The following is a 19421-nucleotide window of genomic DNA, read 5'->3' on the forward strand; positions in this document are numbered from 1 at the left end:
CGAGATTTGAATATCAGCCATTTTGCCCACTAGAATGCTATTGAAAATTTCAAAAATTGATCAAGGATTATTAGCTATAACCTATTTCAGTTATCTAATTTTTATATGAAATTAAATAATTGATCACTGATTGCATCTGCTGGTTGACACTAATTAAATTATTGCATAAACCTCTCTAACTGTTTGAACATTTTTCAAATATACGAGTTTGCCATGGGCTGGGTTGAATTTTTGTCTGAAAAATCCATTTTACAACATTTAAGTTTTGGGATCTTTACACAAATAGCGGACTGAATTTAATATTTATTTTTTCTAGTCGTATATGTAGATTATATAATGATTACACATAGTTATATATTATACATAGATTATAGATATGTATTATACATCCACCAATTAATTTTAGGGAATCTTATTGTATAGGGTAAAATATGTTATGCTAAGTGGCCATTAAGAGAATGACACGTGGAGCCTAAGGCGGGGGATAGTTAAAACCGAAGGCAACTGTTCCGGTTGTCACCGAAAAGAATAACACTCGTAAATATGCAATGAATACCCTCCACCCGGTAGCATTTACTGGAGAATATTCCACAACATTTAGTACACTGCCTGTTACAGAGAATTTTTCATTTATGCTCACTGTTATACCTTCTTCAATGGCCTTCATAATTGACATTAAAGAAGGGCATGATCCTAGAACCTTGTTCCCTAGGTACATCTATAAATAGTGAGCTCTATTATCATTGTAAAGGACACGACTTTTCTGGTAAACTTATGCTATAATCGATTCAAAGCTTTGTACAATTTTATCTTCTTACTTCTTGATTTCATTGCTGTTGTGCCCGGAAGCTCTGCTCCCGGAATTACTGTTTCTGCTATTTTGTCTTCGTTTCAAGGCTAAGTATTGCGTATTTTCTCAATTATATTATTAATTCAGGATCGAATTAATTCTCTAGAAACTACGTATAAATTCAACTGTACCATTTTACGGGTAAACAGTTTGGCGTCCATCATAGGGCCTAGACAGCCGTGTAATTAAGTTGATCCTTACCTCTTTTACTAACATGTTTTGGTTATTTGTCTTAGCAAAAAAATCATAAAAAATGGCAGATAATGGTGTTAACAACACACACAATCTTGAGACCTAAGGAGACCAGCCTCATTATAAGAATTCAGTCAGTGACACCCGCAATGAGGGAAATGATGCTACGTCGGTCCATGACAGGCGGTACCCGCGATATGTATGGGAGGCGACTCCCGATAACGCTGGAGAGGAGCAACTCGTTGAAGCGGTAAGGGTCCTGCAAGAGCAGCAAGCAACCATTCTAGGCCATCCCACATGGCAGGATAAGGTTATGATAGAGTTGAAGCAGGCATTGTCGGGGGCTTCCAATAATGCGAATGGACGAGGTCCAGTTCCTCCCGGTGCTCCCGCGAATCAAGCAACTCAGAGGGTCGACAACAACACCCCGAGGGGCTGCGGGAGCGGATCCGCCCCCAATAATGAGAACGATCCCTTCAAGAGCGAACTCTTACGGTTTATGAGGGAAGTGAAGGCCCGTATAGACCAAATCTCGGGCGCACCACTGGTGGTGAAAGGGCCAGACTCAAAGAAGTATACTCAGTTGTCGTACAAACCGAGCGCGACGCCACAATTAATCTCGATGTGGTTTAAAATGCCCGACGTGCTAAAGTATGATGGAACCTCAGACCCACAGGAGCATATTACAACCTATACAATGGCGGTGAAGGGGAATCATTTAGCTCCCCACGAGATCAAATCTGTTTTGCTAAAAAAATTTGGAGAGACTCTCACGAGGGGAGCCTTGACTTGGTATTCGCTGTTACTCGAGCATTCTATAGATTTCTTTGAGATGCACGCAGACTCTTTTATTAAGGCCCATGCGGGGGCCAGAAAGGTGCAGGCCCGAAAGGCTGACATATTCAGAATTGCAAGAGGAGAGCTCGAGTTATTGCGGGAGTTTGTCACCCGGTTCCAAAAGAAAAGGATGTTGCTCTCGTCTGTTCCGGATGAATGGGCGGCTGAAGCATTCACCAAGGGTCTGAATCCGAGAAGTTCAGACGCTTCCTAGAAACTGAAGGAAAGCATGCTTGAGTTCCAAGCGATGACTTGCGGGGATGTCCACAACCGATACGAGTCTAAGATGAGGATCAAAGATAATCAGGTTGGCTTCCCGTCGTCGACAAAAGGACGAGAGAAGAATAAAGAAAAATTAAAAGATGATTTCAACACAGATAGATGGTCTTCGAGGGGATGGGTTTTGCCCTAAGAAACGGGCCGAAGGACGCGACATTGGTTTTCGATCGGCAGACAGGTTCGTTACCAATAGAAGAATTGATCGCGGTCGGAACAAGAAATTATTACAGGACAAAGAAGCGTCGAGTAAGCGGGATATTTCCTACCCCAGGCTATCAGAATACAATTTTAACCTTAGTATAGTGGAGTTTGTATTGGTTATGAGAAACATCAAAGAAGCGCGGTTCCCAAAGTCGATGAGGTCTGATCCCAGCCAGAGGGATCCCAACTCGTGATGTGAGTACCACGTGACGAATGGCCACCGGGTTGGGGACTGTCGACATCTGCGTAGTGGCGACACTATTGAGGAATAGACATATCAGAGAATTCTTAAGTGACCGGACCAAGAACAACTACGGTCGCAACCGTGATAACGCGGAACCCTCAAAAGCAGGAGAAGATCCCCCGCACCAGACGATCAACATGATCTTCGGGGGGAACGAGATCAATAGGGTCACCTTCACCGTAAGCATCATTCCAGCCACAAAATTCCTCGCCGGATTCAACCTCGCAAGCGTGACAACCCGATGAGAGATCTTGCTGCCCACGAACGTCGAATGAGTGATGAAGACGACTCTTTTTGAAGTGGTGGACAGTGATATGGGATATAACATTATTCTGGGAAGACCATGGTTGCACGAGATAAGAGTTGTACCATCAACGTATCATCAGTTGCTGAAATTCCCAACGCCCAAAGGAATAAAACAGATAAGGGGCGACCAACTGACAACAATGGAGATGAATGCGATTTCGGTCTCTAGTAGCTATGGGAAGAAGCACGCGGTATAGCAACTACAGGAATCGATGCCCGCTCCCAAATCGAATGAAGTTAGCCAGGGGGAAGAAGCATCGGAATATTATCAAGTGCCGAGATATTTCCAGGTACCAGAAGATATGGATGCAACAAAATCCACAGCAGAAGAGCTCGAGCAAGTTGCATTGTTTGAAAAGTTCTTAGAAAGGAAATTCTACTTGGGGACATGACTGCACCCCGAGCTCAGGTTTGGCTTTATTGAATTTCATAAATATAATGCTGATTGTTTTGCGTGGTCGCATGCGGACATGACAGGTATCCCAACGGAAGTGGCCGTACACAAGATAAGCTTGGATCCCAACATCTCTCCGGTAAGACAAAAGAAACGCCCTATTGCGGAGGCCAGGAATAAATTCGTCAAAGAAGAGGTAACTCGCCTACTTGATATCGGTTCGATCCGAGAGGTAAAGTATCCAGACTGGCTGGCTAATGTAGTAGTAGTTCCTAAGAAGAACAATAAATCTTGTATGTGTGTAGATTATAAGGACTTGAATAAGGCGTGCCCAAAAGACTCATTCCTACTGCCAAACATCGATCAAATGATTGATGCGACGGCCGGGCACAAGTTAATGAGTTTTCTCGATGCCTATTCTAGGTATAACCAAATTAAGATGAACCCGGAGGATCAGGAAAAGCCTTCGTTCATAACCAATTTTGGCACATAATATTATAATGTGATGCCCTATGGGCTAAAGAATGCCGGAGCTACTTACCAACGGCTCGTAAATAAGATGTTTGAAAAACATATAGGAAAAACTATGGAAGTTTAAATAGACAATATACTTTTTAAGTCTTTAGATGCAGGTGATCATCTTAAGCATTTGCAAGAAACTTTTGACATCCTAAGAAAGCATAACATAGAGCTTAACCCCAAGAAGTGCGCGTTCGGCATCAGCTCCGGCAAATTCTTAGGATTTATGTTATCACAAAGGGGGATTGAGGTAAATCCTGATAAGATCAAATCCATCGAGGACATCCCGGACCAACTGTCAAGTGTGAAAGAAGTTCAAAGGCTCACAGGGAGATTGGCCGCTTTGAGCAAGTTTATTTCCCAGTCATCAAAGAAATGCCACTGTTTCTTCGTGCTGCTCAAAAATAAAAACAATTTCAAATGGACCTCGGAATGCCAGTAGTCTTTGGGAGATTTGAAAAGGTATTTATCAAGCCCTCCGTTACTTTCAAAATCGAAGGAAGGTGAAACACTGTTGGTTTACCTCGCAGTCTCGGAAGTAGCGGTAAGCACAATTTTTGTTAGTGAGGACGAAGGTATGCAATATCCCATTTATTACGTTAGTAAAATTTTAACAAGAGTAGAAACTCGCTACCTGCATTTGGAGAAGCTGGCCTTAGCTCTCGTAGTCGCCGCTCGAAAGTTGAGGCCTTACTTCCAATGTCACCTGATAGCTGTGGTGACCACCTTTCCCCAGCGGATTATCCTCCACAAACCTGAACTCTCGGGTAGATTGGCCAAATGGGCCGTCGAAATGAGTGAATTCGACATAGAATATAAACCAAGGATTGCGATTAAGTCACAAGTTTTGGCCGACTTTGTGGCTGATTTCAGTCTGGGATTGTTGCCCCTAGCAACCAAAGAGGCAGTAATGGTGTTAGAATCAACATTGGGAGTTTGGACTTTATTTACGGACGGAGCTTCCAACATAAAGGGGTCCGGGTTTGGCATAGTATTAACCACTCCTTCAAGAGAAACTCTAAGGCAGGCCATCAGAACGGCCCCTTTAACTAACAATGAAGCAGAGTATGAGGCTTTGATTACAGGACTCGAACTGGCCTGGGGACTAGATTTCGAGATCATAGAAATCAAATGTGACTCCCAGCTGGTGGTAAATCATGTCTACAGGATCTTCAAAACCAAAGAGGAGCGCATGCAACAATACGTAGTGAAGGTCTAGGCTCTGCTGGCTCAATTTCGGGAGTGGTTGATTACTCATATTCCGAGGGAAAAAAATGCAGAAGTAGATGCACTAGCTAACCTCGGTTCATCAACAGTAATGAAGGGATCGGATTTCGGGATGTGTAGTACAACTCATACACTCGGTCCTAGACGCGGATAACTGCTTTGAGGTAAATACGACTAATTTGGTCTGGGACTAGAGGAATGAGATCATCATTTTTCTCGAGCACGAGAAGTTGCCTGAAGACTCCAAGGTGTCCCGGGCGTTGTGCGCCAAAGCAGCTCGATATAGCTTCAAAGGAGGCCAACTATACAGGAAATCTTTCCAAGGCCCGTTGGCCCGATGCTTGGGAGCGTCCGAAGCTAATTATGTTATGCGAGAAGTCCACGAAGGGATATGCGAAAACCATTCAGGCGCAGGTTCTTTAGTGCTAAAACTAGTTAGGGCGGGATATTATTGTCCCCGAATGGAACAAGACGCCAAAGTTTTCGTGCAAATATGCGATAAGTGCCAACACTACGCACGCCGGTACATCAACCAACAGAGCCATTACATTTAATTCTGTCTCCGTGGCAGTTCATGAAGTGGAGAATGGACATCGTTGGACCGCTCCACCGGCCTCTGGTAAGGTAAAGTTTTTTTTTAATTTTAACTGACTATTTTTCTAAGTAGGTTGAAGCAGGCCCTTATCAGAGGATCGACGAACGTAAAGTGGTGGAGTTTTTGTGGGAGAACATAATTTACAGATTTGGAATACCAAAAGAGATAACATGTGATAATGAGCCACAATTTATAGGCGCAAAGATCACAAAGTTCCTTGAAGATTTGAAAATAAAGAGAATCACATCTTTACCCTATCATCCGAGCGCAAATGGTCAAGCGGAATCAACGAACAAAATGATTATATAAAATCTCAAGAAAAGGTTGGAAGTGGCTAAAGGTAAATGGCCTGAGAGCTACCCGGAATGCTATGGGCATACCGAATGACGGCCAAATCGAGCACAAGAGAAACTCCTTTTTCCCTTGTGTACAGAGTAGAAGCCTTAATACCAGTTGAAGTAAGAGAGCCTACCTTAATATATTTCGAGGAAAGCGAAGAGATGAACAACGAAGCGACGTTGGTCAACTTGGAGTTACTTGATGAGCACAGGGACTTGGCACATATAAGAATGGCAGCCCAAAAGCAGAGAATGGAAAGATATTATAATCGAAGAGACAACCTCCGTTATTTTAAAGTGGGAGACTTGGTTCTAAGGAAAGTAACTCAAAACACCCAGTAACTCAATGCAGGGAAGCTAGGTCCAACCTGGGAAGACCCCTAACGGATTTCAACTGTCACCGGGAAAGGTTCATACGAGTTGGAGAATCAGGATGGAGAAAAGTTGCCAAGCAACTAGAATGTGGCACACCTCAAGAGATATTATTGCTGACAAACATCACTTGTACTGAAAATATGTGCTGCACTCTTTTTCCCTTCGTCCAGTTTGAAAACGGAAGGGAAAAAGTAAAGTCCTTTTATTTTCCATCTTGTTTCTTGTCTGATCGATGAATTGATTGTATCATTTGAAAGTTAAACAAGTACTTCAAATGCTAGTACCATAATGAACAGGAGACGTCCTCTTCAAGAGCACCGTAAACATAAGAGGGCCCTCTCTTATAAAAAACCCCACGATAAAGGGTTGATTTCGGAAGAATTTGTGCCCTAAATCCAAAAGCTTTTGGGGAAAACTACACCCAAGGCTTTACATAATAAGACACGAACAATAAAACTTGCACAAAATACTTAAGGAAAAAAAAAATGCAAAGATTAAAACTTGTATAAATGTTCAAACCAAAGAAAAACTCATGCAATACTTGAGAAAAAAGAAGTCTTTATTTACAATAATGCGCCAAAGTGACACAGATACAAAAGTTGGAAAAAGAAAAGAAAAGCTAAATTGCTGCATCTCCGGAACCCGGAGGAAGAGAAGTATTCGCGCCCCCAGGGGAAGTGGGTAGAATCGCTGATGGCTCAACATCTTGGCCCTCATCAGTTTGGCCTTCAACATCTTCACCTTCCGTTTCCTCTTTAGTTCCCGAAGTTTCAAAACCGGAAGCATCAGGCTCTTCCGAGAGACCCCTTTTAGCAGCTAACTCAAGCTCACGAGCTCTAGCGATTTCGGCATCAAAGTCAATGATACCCGCTTTAGCCTCTTCCAAGATTTTCCTCCTCATGGTGTACATAACATAAGTTTTCTCAGCAACAAGGGAAGCCGCTGGGCGCTTAAGTTCTTATTTTGAGTTGGGTTACCTACGAGCACAAAACACACACTTAAATTGTGCTCGCTAGTCAAAAATAGTATAGTATAATATCGTATCCATAAGGATTGGATTTAAACAATATTATCATAGTTTCTAGCTTGATTGCTATCCAGGAGGATCAATAATTGAGATTTATATGACTAAGAATTGAAATTAACTAAGAATCTAAGGCTATTGACTAATGACTATCGAGACAAGGAGTAAGCGACTAAGGTTATCAGTGGGAGAGGATAGGGTTTTGACAGGATATGTGCAAGATAATTGTTCCAGATCTAACTCTAGATAATTTACTTCCAATGTTCAAGCGAGTCGAATTCACTCTATTATTAGTTCAAACATAATGGGTAGGATATATTTGATATAAAAGTGACTACACCTCCCTAAGAACTTTAATACATATAATTTAACCATTTAAAACTCCATACTTATGTCAAACCATAACTCCACCTTCACGTCAATATATGTCAACTCCTTACTTCTTTACGCACAATTACATCAAGAAATACCACTATCAAGGAATCTTTTTTAGCAACCATCCAACTATTTTTTTAATTTTCTTTTTCAATTCAAGTGGCTTTTATTTGTTTTTTCAAAATAGTGCACATTTCTCCTTATTTCAATAGTTCCACTCAAAAGCCAAACCAACACCCCACACTTTAATTTTTACAAAGTTTATAACAATTTCAAGTGCTCGTAAGAGGTAAGAAGGTTCAAATAGATGGTCAATCCAAACAATTGGGTAAGGCTTATAATATGATTGCTAAAGAAACATGATTACAATCTCAAAGGGGTCAACTAGGATACATAACAATTAGGTTGATAACAACATATAACTGGCTCAACAAAGAAATACCTATATCACTTCCAAGACTGAATAAAACTATAATTTCGCTTTGCAAACACACGGGGCAAGTTCTAGACATCAAATGCAATACACAGAATACACGAAACCTCAGCACACATGGCACATAACTCACTCAGGATCGGGCTCATCGAGACACTCTAGTCAAAGAAGTTAAGCAAAGTTAAGATCATACAATTTAAGGTACTTATATAAGAGTCAAAAACTGAGCATAAACGTCACAACTAAAGCACTTACTATTCTCAAGGCATAATAAAGTCAAGAGATATTGCTTTCATTTAAAATCACAACACAAGATCTCCTACTCCTAAAAAGAATAAAACTAACTATACCCGGTTCAAACAAAACCCTTGAAAAAGAACCGCGATACAAAAAAAAATCAAGGGGGAATTATTATACTACCTAAAGAAAATAATATTTTTTTTCTTCGACTTTAAAAATTTCAATCAAAAGAAATGAAAACACACATAAGAAACAGAACACAAATAGTTATTTACATATTTACATCCCGACCCCACACTTTAAATTGTGGCATGTCCCCATGACACACAAATAAAAAGCAAGAGGTAAAAAAAAACTCCCCTGGACTTTTTCCGTTTCCAAGAATTTGTGAACTTTACTCCTAATTCTGAATTCATTTTTCGTTTTCGCTCCTCGGGATTCTTTATGGAGCTCATCATGCCAAAGTCCTTTAAGGATATTTGTAAGACCCGCTCTTTTCTTTCTTTCTTGGCCTCATTTTGAGTGGTGGATTGTTATTGTAGGATTATCCTCAACTTGTTTCTGCATTCATTCACAAGATCAATCCCTGCATATTCTTGTAAATCCCCAAAAATAAAATCCACATGATCAAGGTTAGAATAAGAAAATGAAGAAGAAGGGTCATGTGATTACTCCTCTGGTAAGTCCAAGACCATTTGTTCCTCATTCTCTTCTAATAAAAATTACAATTGTGGATAGGTGGAGGGGGTTTGAACTCTTCTTGTATTGCTTCATAATCAACCAAAGCCTCATTTTCAATCATTTCAGTTGAAACAAAGTCCTCTTGCAGAGTGGAAAACTCTCTCTGTAGATGTTCATCATCTCGGGTAGGCTCATGTTCCCACGGTATCTCTTCCATATATTCACCATCACAATGCGACGAGCTAAGTCTATTTACTAATTGATTCACTTGCATTGTTAGGTTGTTAGCGGCTTCATCATCTTGTAAAAATTTCTCTTCCACCTTATTTATGAACTTATACATAAGCTCTTCTAAACTACCATTATCCTCTTGAGGTGATTGTCTCACTTAGCTTTCTTTCAAGTTATAATAAGGGTATTCATCCCAACCAGAATCAGAATTGTACCCATATAAATCCTCATACCTGTACGGACTAGAGATAAAGTGAGAGTGTTCAAAAGATGAACCATAGGAAGAATACCTACCTGCTTGACAATCAATCCATAGATGATTTCCACCGCATTTAAAACACATATTACACCGCTGATAATATTCAGCTGCTAACTCTTCAACCGTTTTCTTAGGCGGGTTGTACTCCATCTTCACATCATTTAGAGTTCAATAACAAGAATATGCTCTTCAAGATTTCTTCAACAAAAAAAATCTTGAAGAGAAGTTAACCAAACAAACTAAAAATAAAAGAAAAAATTAAAAGTTAATTCCTGAATTAGCACTACAAACTACTTCAAACACTATTGATATCCAATACCCGGTAACAACGCCAAAATTTGACGAGCACAAAATACATACTTAAATTGTGCCCGCTAGTCAAAGATAGTATAGTATAATATTGTATCCACAGGGATTGGATTTAAACAGTATTCTCGTAGTTTCTAGCTTGATTGCTATCCAAGAGGATCAACAATTGAGATTTATATGACTAAGAATTGAAATTAACTAAGAATCTAAGCCTATTGACTAATGACTATAGAGACAAGGAGTAAGCGACTAAGGTTACCAGTGGGAGAGGATAGGGTTTTGACAGGATATGTGCAAGATAATTGTTCCAAATCTAACTCTAGATAATTTACTTCCAATGTTCAAGTGGGTCTCTCGAATTCACTCTATTATTAGTTCAAACGTTCAGCAAAAACTCCTCTCTCGATTAAGTCCTAACCTCACGAGATGAACCAATTTAAGCACTGTGAAGATATGCAAGAATGCGTAGTGGATCGGTATTTAGGAAAACCTCTTTCGATTATTATTCTAACTAGATTTAATTAATGATTCAACTAGCCTCTTTCGATTACTTAGAAGAATCTATGAACTTAACCAACAATATAATGCAAAGATATCACAAGTTATGCCTCTTTCGATTACAAGAACAAGTGAATATAGATGCAACAATTAAATCTTTCAAAAACGATTCAAATACATAAAAATAGAGTTATAATCCACAAACAATCATCAATACACCAAATCCATCAAAACCCAAAAGGAACTACTCCATAGACATGGAGAAGTTCTTCACAAATATAACTAAAGTATAGGAAAATATAAATTCAATCAAAACCTGGATCTTGAGTAAGGAAGGAATGGTGAAATCCTTGTGCTTGTGTTCTTCCAACTCCTCCTTAGCCTTCTTAGGTCAAAATTAAGTCCCGAAAATGGTATTTTCCCGTGTATTTTAGCCATCCCCCAATAATCCCCAGATGAAATTACCCCTTTTAGCGGAATTAGGAAGTCACTCTAGCATTTTTGGGCTACCGCGCCGCATGTCGCGCCGCCACATGCGGCGCGCATGTAGGAAATTCCAGAACGTGCCGAAATATGATTTTTGGCCACTTTTTGCACTAGTGCCCTGTGCGCCGCGGGGCGGTATTGCAAATTGTGGCCAGAAATGAGTTTTTCAAATTTTTGACATCTAAACTTGGTTTTTGACCCCCGAACGTGATCCCGACTTAATTGCTTGAACTTCTACTCAGACTTCAAAGCTTCAAATAGCTCGAATTAGCTCCACAACATCTACATAACTCGGAATCATTCCTACAAGGCATAAAACACACAATAAGTGCAAAAACACTACCAATTAAAGCTCAACACAAGTAAAGTACCATGAATTAGAGTGTAATAAGCGACTAAAATACGGGATTATAGCCTACCATCAGTTACCTCGGCAGAAATGTTTTCCTGGGAGGATCTAACAGATTTGAGGCTAACATCGAGGTCACAGACATTTGAGCTAAAGAGCCTATTATGCTCAATAGTCTTCCTATACTTCTCCTCTAACTGGGCATGTTTAACCCCCATAGCAGGAAGCTCTTCAGTTTTGGAGTTTAAGGCTACCACTAAGTTGATCAATCTTTTAGTGGAGGCAGCCTCGCGGTCGGTCGCAGCAAGAATGACATTATGGACTTCATCCCATTTGGCCATGGCTTCGTCAAATTTAACCCTCAGCGGGCCAATCTCTTGGCTAAGGGTTACCACTTCTTGCTCACTTTGCTGCAAACGAGTCTCCAATACAACTGCCTCAGCAGCTTTGGCTTCTAATTTTGATAGGCGAGCAACAGTTTGCTCCCGCTCGGCCAAAAGTTGATCCGGTGCGGAGAAGATAAGTTATTCTTTTTCCCGAATCAACCTTTGGAGTCCCTCAGAAGCATGAAAGTTGGCCTGCAAAACAAGAAAGGCAAACTCAGGATATTTTCAGGCAAAAATAGAAGAAGTAACAAAGGAAATAAGGATTGTACCACTGCGGCATTGTGCAAGGCATTGTTCAACAAGCACTCTCCCGAGAGAGCCTGTATCTTTTTCTAATCTTTTTCTGAAGCCAAAGGCTTCATATAGTTGGCATGTTCCACCAGCCGGGATAGCAAATTGCATCCGGTGGAGACTGAAAAAGTAACGTTCCTCCTTCTTTGCAGATCTTCTGAGTGGGAAGCATAGTTTTGACGTAAATTCCCATGAACTGGGGACTGGGAGAGAGGGATACCCTCTTCTCGGGCAGATGCGGCTGGTGGAGATGATGTAGCAGTTGCTGGTAGAAGAGTTGACGAAGGTCGAGATGATGTAGCAGTTGCTGGTGTTGGTGAAGATGGAGATAAAGCTGATGGTATTGAAGGGTGAGAAATAGCTGCGACAAACGCAATACTGGTTGTTGGTTGCTCGTCAAGCGAAGACGGAAGGGACCGGTACCCAGCCCCAAAATACCGGGCACAAAGACTGGGACCCAGAAGCGGGAGTTGGCATTTTCCACCATTTCATACTCCCCCCCAGAGTGTCGAGACATTGTCCTCGTTTGGTGTAACTAACTGAAAAAATTGATCGGTCTGTTGAGTTGAGGAAGGTCGTCGTCTTCTATGTAGAGAAGCTCCCTCATCACTTATGTTTCCATCATCGTCAATCATCACGGTATCTATAGCCGGCCCAGGCAGAGGGCTCGTCACCACAACTTCCAGAGACGGCTCAGGGGCAACATTCTTCGCCCTCTTATTCTTTCCCTTGGCCGCAGTGGAACACCTTCTTTTTGGTTGCTTGTTCTCCAGCCGGGGACTCTGAGAAGAAGCACTTGCATCAGAAGCAGGCCCGGAGATGATGTCTGTGAAAATGCTTTATGCAGCAGCCTCGCCACATCAGCAGGATCAACCAAAATATCCTCCTCGGGGACAACAACTGAGCCCTGGGGTAGACTAATATTCAACAGGGGAAATGAGTCAGAAAACTTTCTCATAAGAAAAGGTAAGGACATAATAAGTTAAACTTACCATGATTTTTGGCCTTCCACCCGTATTTTAGGGACAACTCTTTCCACGAGCGGGTTTCGGGCGTGGTAATGTCCAAAATCTTCTAAACCCATTGGTCCAAGTCCTCAACCGTAGGGGGAATCCACCGGGCCATTGAGGCAGAAAAATGAATTAAAGTTAATAATGACGAGGAAAAGATCTTTAACAAGGAAAGAAGCAGATTGTATACTTACGAGTGCAGTTCCACAGTTCCGGGAAGGAAGGGGCCGAGGCCAGGATGATGTCACTGGTGGCAATTGAAACAAACCGTTCCATCCACCCACGGTCGTTATCATCATCCATGCTGGATAGCAATGCATGGTGGCCCACTTGCTAAAGTTGATCACCCACCCACGGAAGATCTTGGGGGAATAAAGGTTCATCACATGAGCTAAATTTAGCTCCTCCCCCATTTCTTGGCATAGGCGCCGAAGGCAAGCAATCGTTCTCCACACGGAGGGACTCACCTGTGCCAAACACACTTGATAGCGGAGGCAAAACTACTCAATGATGGAGTCAAGCTCTCCACTTAAAGAAAATGCCCCTAAAGTGAAGGGATACGTAAAGAAGTACAAACCCTTCTTGGGTAAGGTTACCCGCTCTGCCAGGTCGGGAGTGATAATGTCTAAGTCCTGGCAATGACAATCTTCCTTCACAGCAGGAATGCTGGAAGGACGGATGGAAGAAGGATACCTGCTAACGGCCCATGTACGAGGGCTAACAGAAAATAATTCTCTTTGAAGTCTTTTATTGTAGCAAGACTTCTAGGGTTGATGGTACTCACTGTTGGAGGAGCAGCGTCCTCGACTTTATTCTTGTTCTTTGAGGAACTTGTATTCTTTGAAGAAGAAGCCATTATATGTTATGGAAGAAGGAAAAGCTTTTTCGTTTGAAGAAGAGTTAAAGAAAGGTTGAAGAACGTGATACAAGTTGAATAAAGAGTGTTTTAGAGAGTTTGGACAATTATGGGGCATGAATGAAAGAGGTTGATGCGTATAAGTAAAGGTTTAGGCGACAAAAATCATGGTCATGATTACCTCGATAACCGGCAAAAATTATGCTGAATCGTAGGATGACGCATGTTTGGGGCATTAAATGCGGAGAGACGTGCATCTAATCAACCATCAGAAGCTTTTCAGAGGCAATCATAGTAATTCCCGCTATGGCTGTCCAACGAGACGAGACGGGATGAGATGACATTTAGCCAGGACGGTGGCGGGACGCGCCTAAACGGGACGGGATAAACGGGACAAAATGGTAGGCCCATCCTATCCCGCTAACAAACGGGATGGGATGTGACGGGAGAGTTCGCGGGCCCTAAGTGGGCCTTTTTTTTAAAAAATAATAATTATTTAAGCATTAAATTTGGCAACGACTAGTTTTCTTATAATGACTAAGTTTTTAAAGTTTGCAATGACTAGTTTTTTGACTTATTTAATAAACTTAAAACTTAATAAATTATAAAGAAACTAAGTAAAGAATTATAAAATATTAAAACAAAAGACTTGTAACGAAATATTATAGTAATTATAATAGAGTTATAATTTATTTAATATTATTTCAAGCCATTAAGTAACTAAGTAGGAGTTAAGATAATTCATAAAAAAATTCAAGGCTTAGAGCCTTTTATTTTATTAATGGAACTTTCAAATTTCACATACAAATACAATTATTTTGAAGAGCACCTAATCTACGTAGCCACCTTCTAGGAAGGGTTCTGTTTGAATTAGGCCTCTTAGTAGCCAATTATAAATTATCATACTAATATTTGTAAGCTCCTTACAAATTATCATACTTCAACTTACGCTCACCCCTTACAAAGCCGTTGCCCAATGGCTTTATTTAAAAATTAAAATTAAAATTAAAATTTACGCGGGACAGGCAGGACAGGCGGGACGAGAGGGGATAAATGGGACGGGATAAACGGTACAAAATGGGCAGCCCGTCCCATCTCGTGTACCGTTTAATATGGGCACATCCCGTTTAGAACTAAGTGGGACGGGACGGGACGGGATCGGGACCGGGACAGGCCGTCCCGTCCCGTTGGACAGCCATAATTCCCGCTAAAAAGCGTATTTCTACCAACTTCCCGGTGATACAAAGTTATGTCACCGGAAAGCAGTGGAACTATCTGTATATGGTAAAATATGCTATGCTAAGTGGCCGCTTAAGAGAGTGACACGTAGAGCCTAAGGCAGGGGATAGTTGAAACGAAGGCTACTGTTGTGTTTGTCACCGGAAAGAATGACACTCATAAAGATGCCATAAATACCCTCTGCCCGGTAGCATTTAATGGAGAATATTACACAATATTTAGTACACTACCCGTTACAGAGACTTTGTCATTTATGCTCACCATTACACCTTCTTCAATGGCCCTCATAATTGACATTAAAGAAGGGCATGATCCTATGACCTTGTTCCCTAGGTACAACTATAAATAGTGAGCTCTGTTATCATTATAAAGGACACGACTTTTCTGGCAAACTTATGCTATAATCGATTCAAAGCTTTGTACAATTTTATCTTCTTACTCTTTAATTTCATTGCTGTTGTGCCCGGAAGCCCTGCTCCCGTAATTACTGTTTCTGCTATTTTGTCTTCATTCCAAGGCTAAGTATTGTGTATTTCCTCAATTGTTTTATTATTTCAGGATCGAATTAATTCACTTGTCTAGGAACCACATATAAATTCAATTGTACCATTTTATGGTTAAACACTTATACAAATGTCCCAAAAAAGTTTCAACTTACCAACCTCTAGCCATTAATCATAAACTTACCAAAACTAGCCAAGCACATATAAAAATAAAAAATCTAGAGAAATAATATTCTTTCTCTCCAAGAATCATACACAAAGATCTCCTTTAATATTTTCAAGCGTGATTAGCAATATTAGATGCAAGACGGAAAGAAAATTTTATGGACGAGGTAGCAAATAAAGTGATATATAAAATTCCAAAAATCTAAGCAAAAAGGACTTTTTTTCAATGGGTATGATTGAGATTCATTGGAACATATAGATAAGTCAAGATACAAAATTTAAGGAATATTGGAGGTGATTTTGGATTGTTGGTATCAAAATTCGTAGTTAAAACCGAGTTCAAAAAATTCTTCTATGACACATGTATCACGCATGTATCTCACATGCAGGTATACATGGATATACATGTGATATACATTTGATACAAATATGATACATATGTGATGAACAAGTGATACATAGTGTGATACACCTATCATTTTTTTCATGTTCATCTTCTACTTCGAATTTTCAATTCAAACTACCTCAAAACTCCATCAAATCATCCCAAAACTAAGATTCAAGCTTCTTAGGATGTACCCAATCTATTCTAATAACACCTAGGATTGGGCATATATTGGGTATAACCGATAGTCCAAACCAATAAAATACTAATGGATTATCGATATCGGGTTATTGGATAAATAGTTCGATAACGGTTTAATGTTATTTGACTAGTGGGTTATCAGTTCGGGTCTCGATTTGCTAATTTTATTAACAGTTTAACCGATAACCCAATAAGCTTTAACAAAATTATAATTTTATCCACGAAGTATATAAAGCCACCTTATTGCTTTATTATCTTAATTCTCTCAATTCTCTTGACAGTTACTCTTCATCTTCATACTTTAATCCTTAGAGTAAGTTTTAAACTTTTTTGAATTCTCATCTTAATTCTTCAGTTAAGATTTTTAGTTTTAAGCTTTAAAAAATCTGTAGTATTTGCAAGATTAGGATTTTATATTTTCCTATGAATTATGCCCCCCGCAGTGAGATAGTTAATAAGATTAGATTGTTGAATGTCTTATTCCTTACTCCTAGTAATTTATAACTTTGAAAATTGAGATCATTCATTGGGATTTTCAAATGCAACGAAAGTTTTCTTTTCTGAAGTTGAAATTTAATCCCTCTTTCTTAAGAGCGAAAATTCAGTTCCTTTCTCTTAACATTGTGATCATGATTTCTTTAATAAAAACATGAATTTTTTTGGATATTTTTTATTCTTATCGGGTAAATCGATAATCGAACCGATAAGGATCGATAACCGACTAACCGATACCCGATAATCGATATCTTATCGGTTCGTTTATCGGTTTAGCATATTTATAAACCGATAACCGATATGCCGAACCGATAACATTCACAACCGAATCGAACCGACCGATGCCCACCCCTAATAACACCCACTAAAAAGAAAATAAAAATTTGACCTTTTTTTGGCTACAAATAGCTAATAGGCTAATATTAGTAATATTTTATGAATTGGCCAATTTTAGTAATAAGCTACTTATAAATGAAAATAACTGATATTTTTCCTTATTTTTAATTTAAGCTATTTATCATTTTGGATCAAATCAGTTCGTCCCAAGATAATTGGACCACCTAATACATTAATTCAGGGGCAAAGCGACATGTCTTATAGGGACTACCCTTTGTGGAAAACTACATTGCATATATAGGTAAAATGTTAAGTTTTAGAGGTATATATATAACATATATTGAACACTCTTTGTCGAAATTTTTTTTCACTTCTCTTAAGTTTGAACACCTTTGATGAAATTTCTGATTTTGCTATTGCGTTAATTTATTTATTTATGTCTTACAAGTAAATTTGACGTTGTTGTTCTTGTTACCTTTTTAGTATTTTCCATTTTTGGTTGGTTTTTTGAAAATAGAAGGAATTAGAGGTTGACAACTGACAAGATTTATCCCTATTTGTATTTATTAGGATTAATAATATGTCTGCATCTGAATACATATTTTATTACTAAGATATTTAAAATCTGACTATTTAACAATTGTGCCAGTGGTGGCTGATTGTGCGGTTGGATGTAGTAATTGTGCAAATATAGGTTAGTGGTGGTAGTCATGCGGCGGAGCCTGCTGGTTGTTGGTTGAGCTGTGGTAATGAATAGACTTGTAATAAAATGCCGCGTTCACAAGAGTCTTTAAATAAATAATAACGATTTTAACTCTTTACAAGATCTGCGTATATAGTGAATCAAACCTATAAGAATCAAATAAATGATTATTAAAAAAAAAAGATAATGGTTCATAATGAAAAAATAAACCTTAAACTTGTTAACTTTCCCAATTAAATAAAAACTAAAAACTTCAAAAATATTTCACAAATACTTAGGGAGTTACAAAATATAAACATAAAAATATCATAGAGTTAATATTCAAGGTACGTACAAATCGAAAACAAAAGTGCGATAACATAGATTAGAAAACGAACGACAAATAATCTATTGGATAAATTCTACTAGTCTATCGTAAAAATACATGTATAAATGATTAACATTCTCGGAATCAAAGAAACCTTCATATTTTCACAGTAAGTCATTATTCCACATAGTAACAATTCGAATTCAAGATGATAAAAATAAAATGCAAATAACCAACTAGACTATGGTCAAGCTATATTATCTATCATACTGCAAAATATATAAAGATAAGTATTATGAGTATTAATTATGATGAAAAACAGGTATAAACAACGGAAGCAAATAGCCAGGATCACTTGCATGTAATATAAACAACACATAACCACATATTTTAATCGAACAAAAAATCGATACTTATCTCTTGAAGCGTGACTGCGATCGCGAAAAGACCTTCAAGCATGAGCAAAAACCATCCACAAGATCATCCTCCAGTTCCACGGTCTTCTGCTGTGTGACCCAAATAATATCCGGAATTAGCGAAACTCGTGTAGGCGAGTTTCTCCTAGGAAAACCATGTGGTAAAAACTATAGCCTCCTTATGGATTAAGACCTCTTTATATAGCCATAGGTTTTAGGGTTTAAAACCTTTTCCTAAATCTATTGGGTCTTCCTTTTCCACCAAGAAAAATGATTCTATTTAATTCCTAATTATTCGGGCACAGAAGGGACCGCAATATTTAATTAATGAGGATTCCTATTATGGACTTAATTCAAAATATCCGAATTAATACTACCATAATAAATTACGAATTATTACACTAAAAATTTGTAACCGCACTCCTTAGTTTAATTTTGAAATTCTTTCATTAAACCTTATTTAACTCTCCATGTTAAGATTCAGATACTAATCAAATAAATTAAATTACTGACAATTTAATTCATTGATTATTTCCTTTAAACTTTCGCTTAACTTATTTCATGTGACAGATACAAAATTCACCTACAGGGTTTACACATGAAAACTTATAAGCTTTCATAAAGGTGTATCATCAATCTCTAGACCGAGACATGGATTCCATCAACTAACTATTACTTTGCCAATGTATATCATTATTGTCCAATGTACCAGGCATATTGATCCACGAAAGGATCTCGCCTTTTAATAAATCAAAACACTAATAATATACATAACTAATAATAATTATATCAAGATTAAGAGTATAAGTACATTTAATGGCTAGAGAATTTATTTTATTAAGTCAGTATAAAATTTGACTTGTGTCCGTAATGTCGAATGTGACTT

The sequence above is a fragment of the Nicotiana tabacum genome, chromosome 19 (genome assembly GCF_000715075.1).
Source record: "Nicotiana tabacum cultivar K326 chromosome 19, ASM71507v2, whole genome shotgun sequence".
Lineage (NCBI taxonomy): Eukaryota > Viridiplantae > Streptophyta > Magnoliopsida > Solanales > Solanaceae > Nicotiana > Nicotiana tabacum.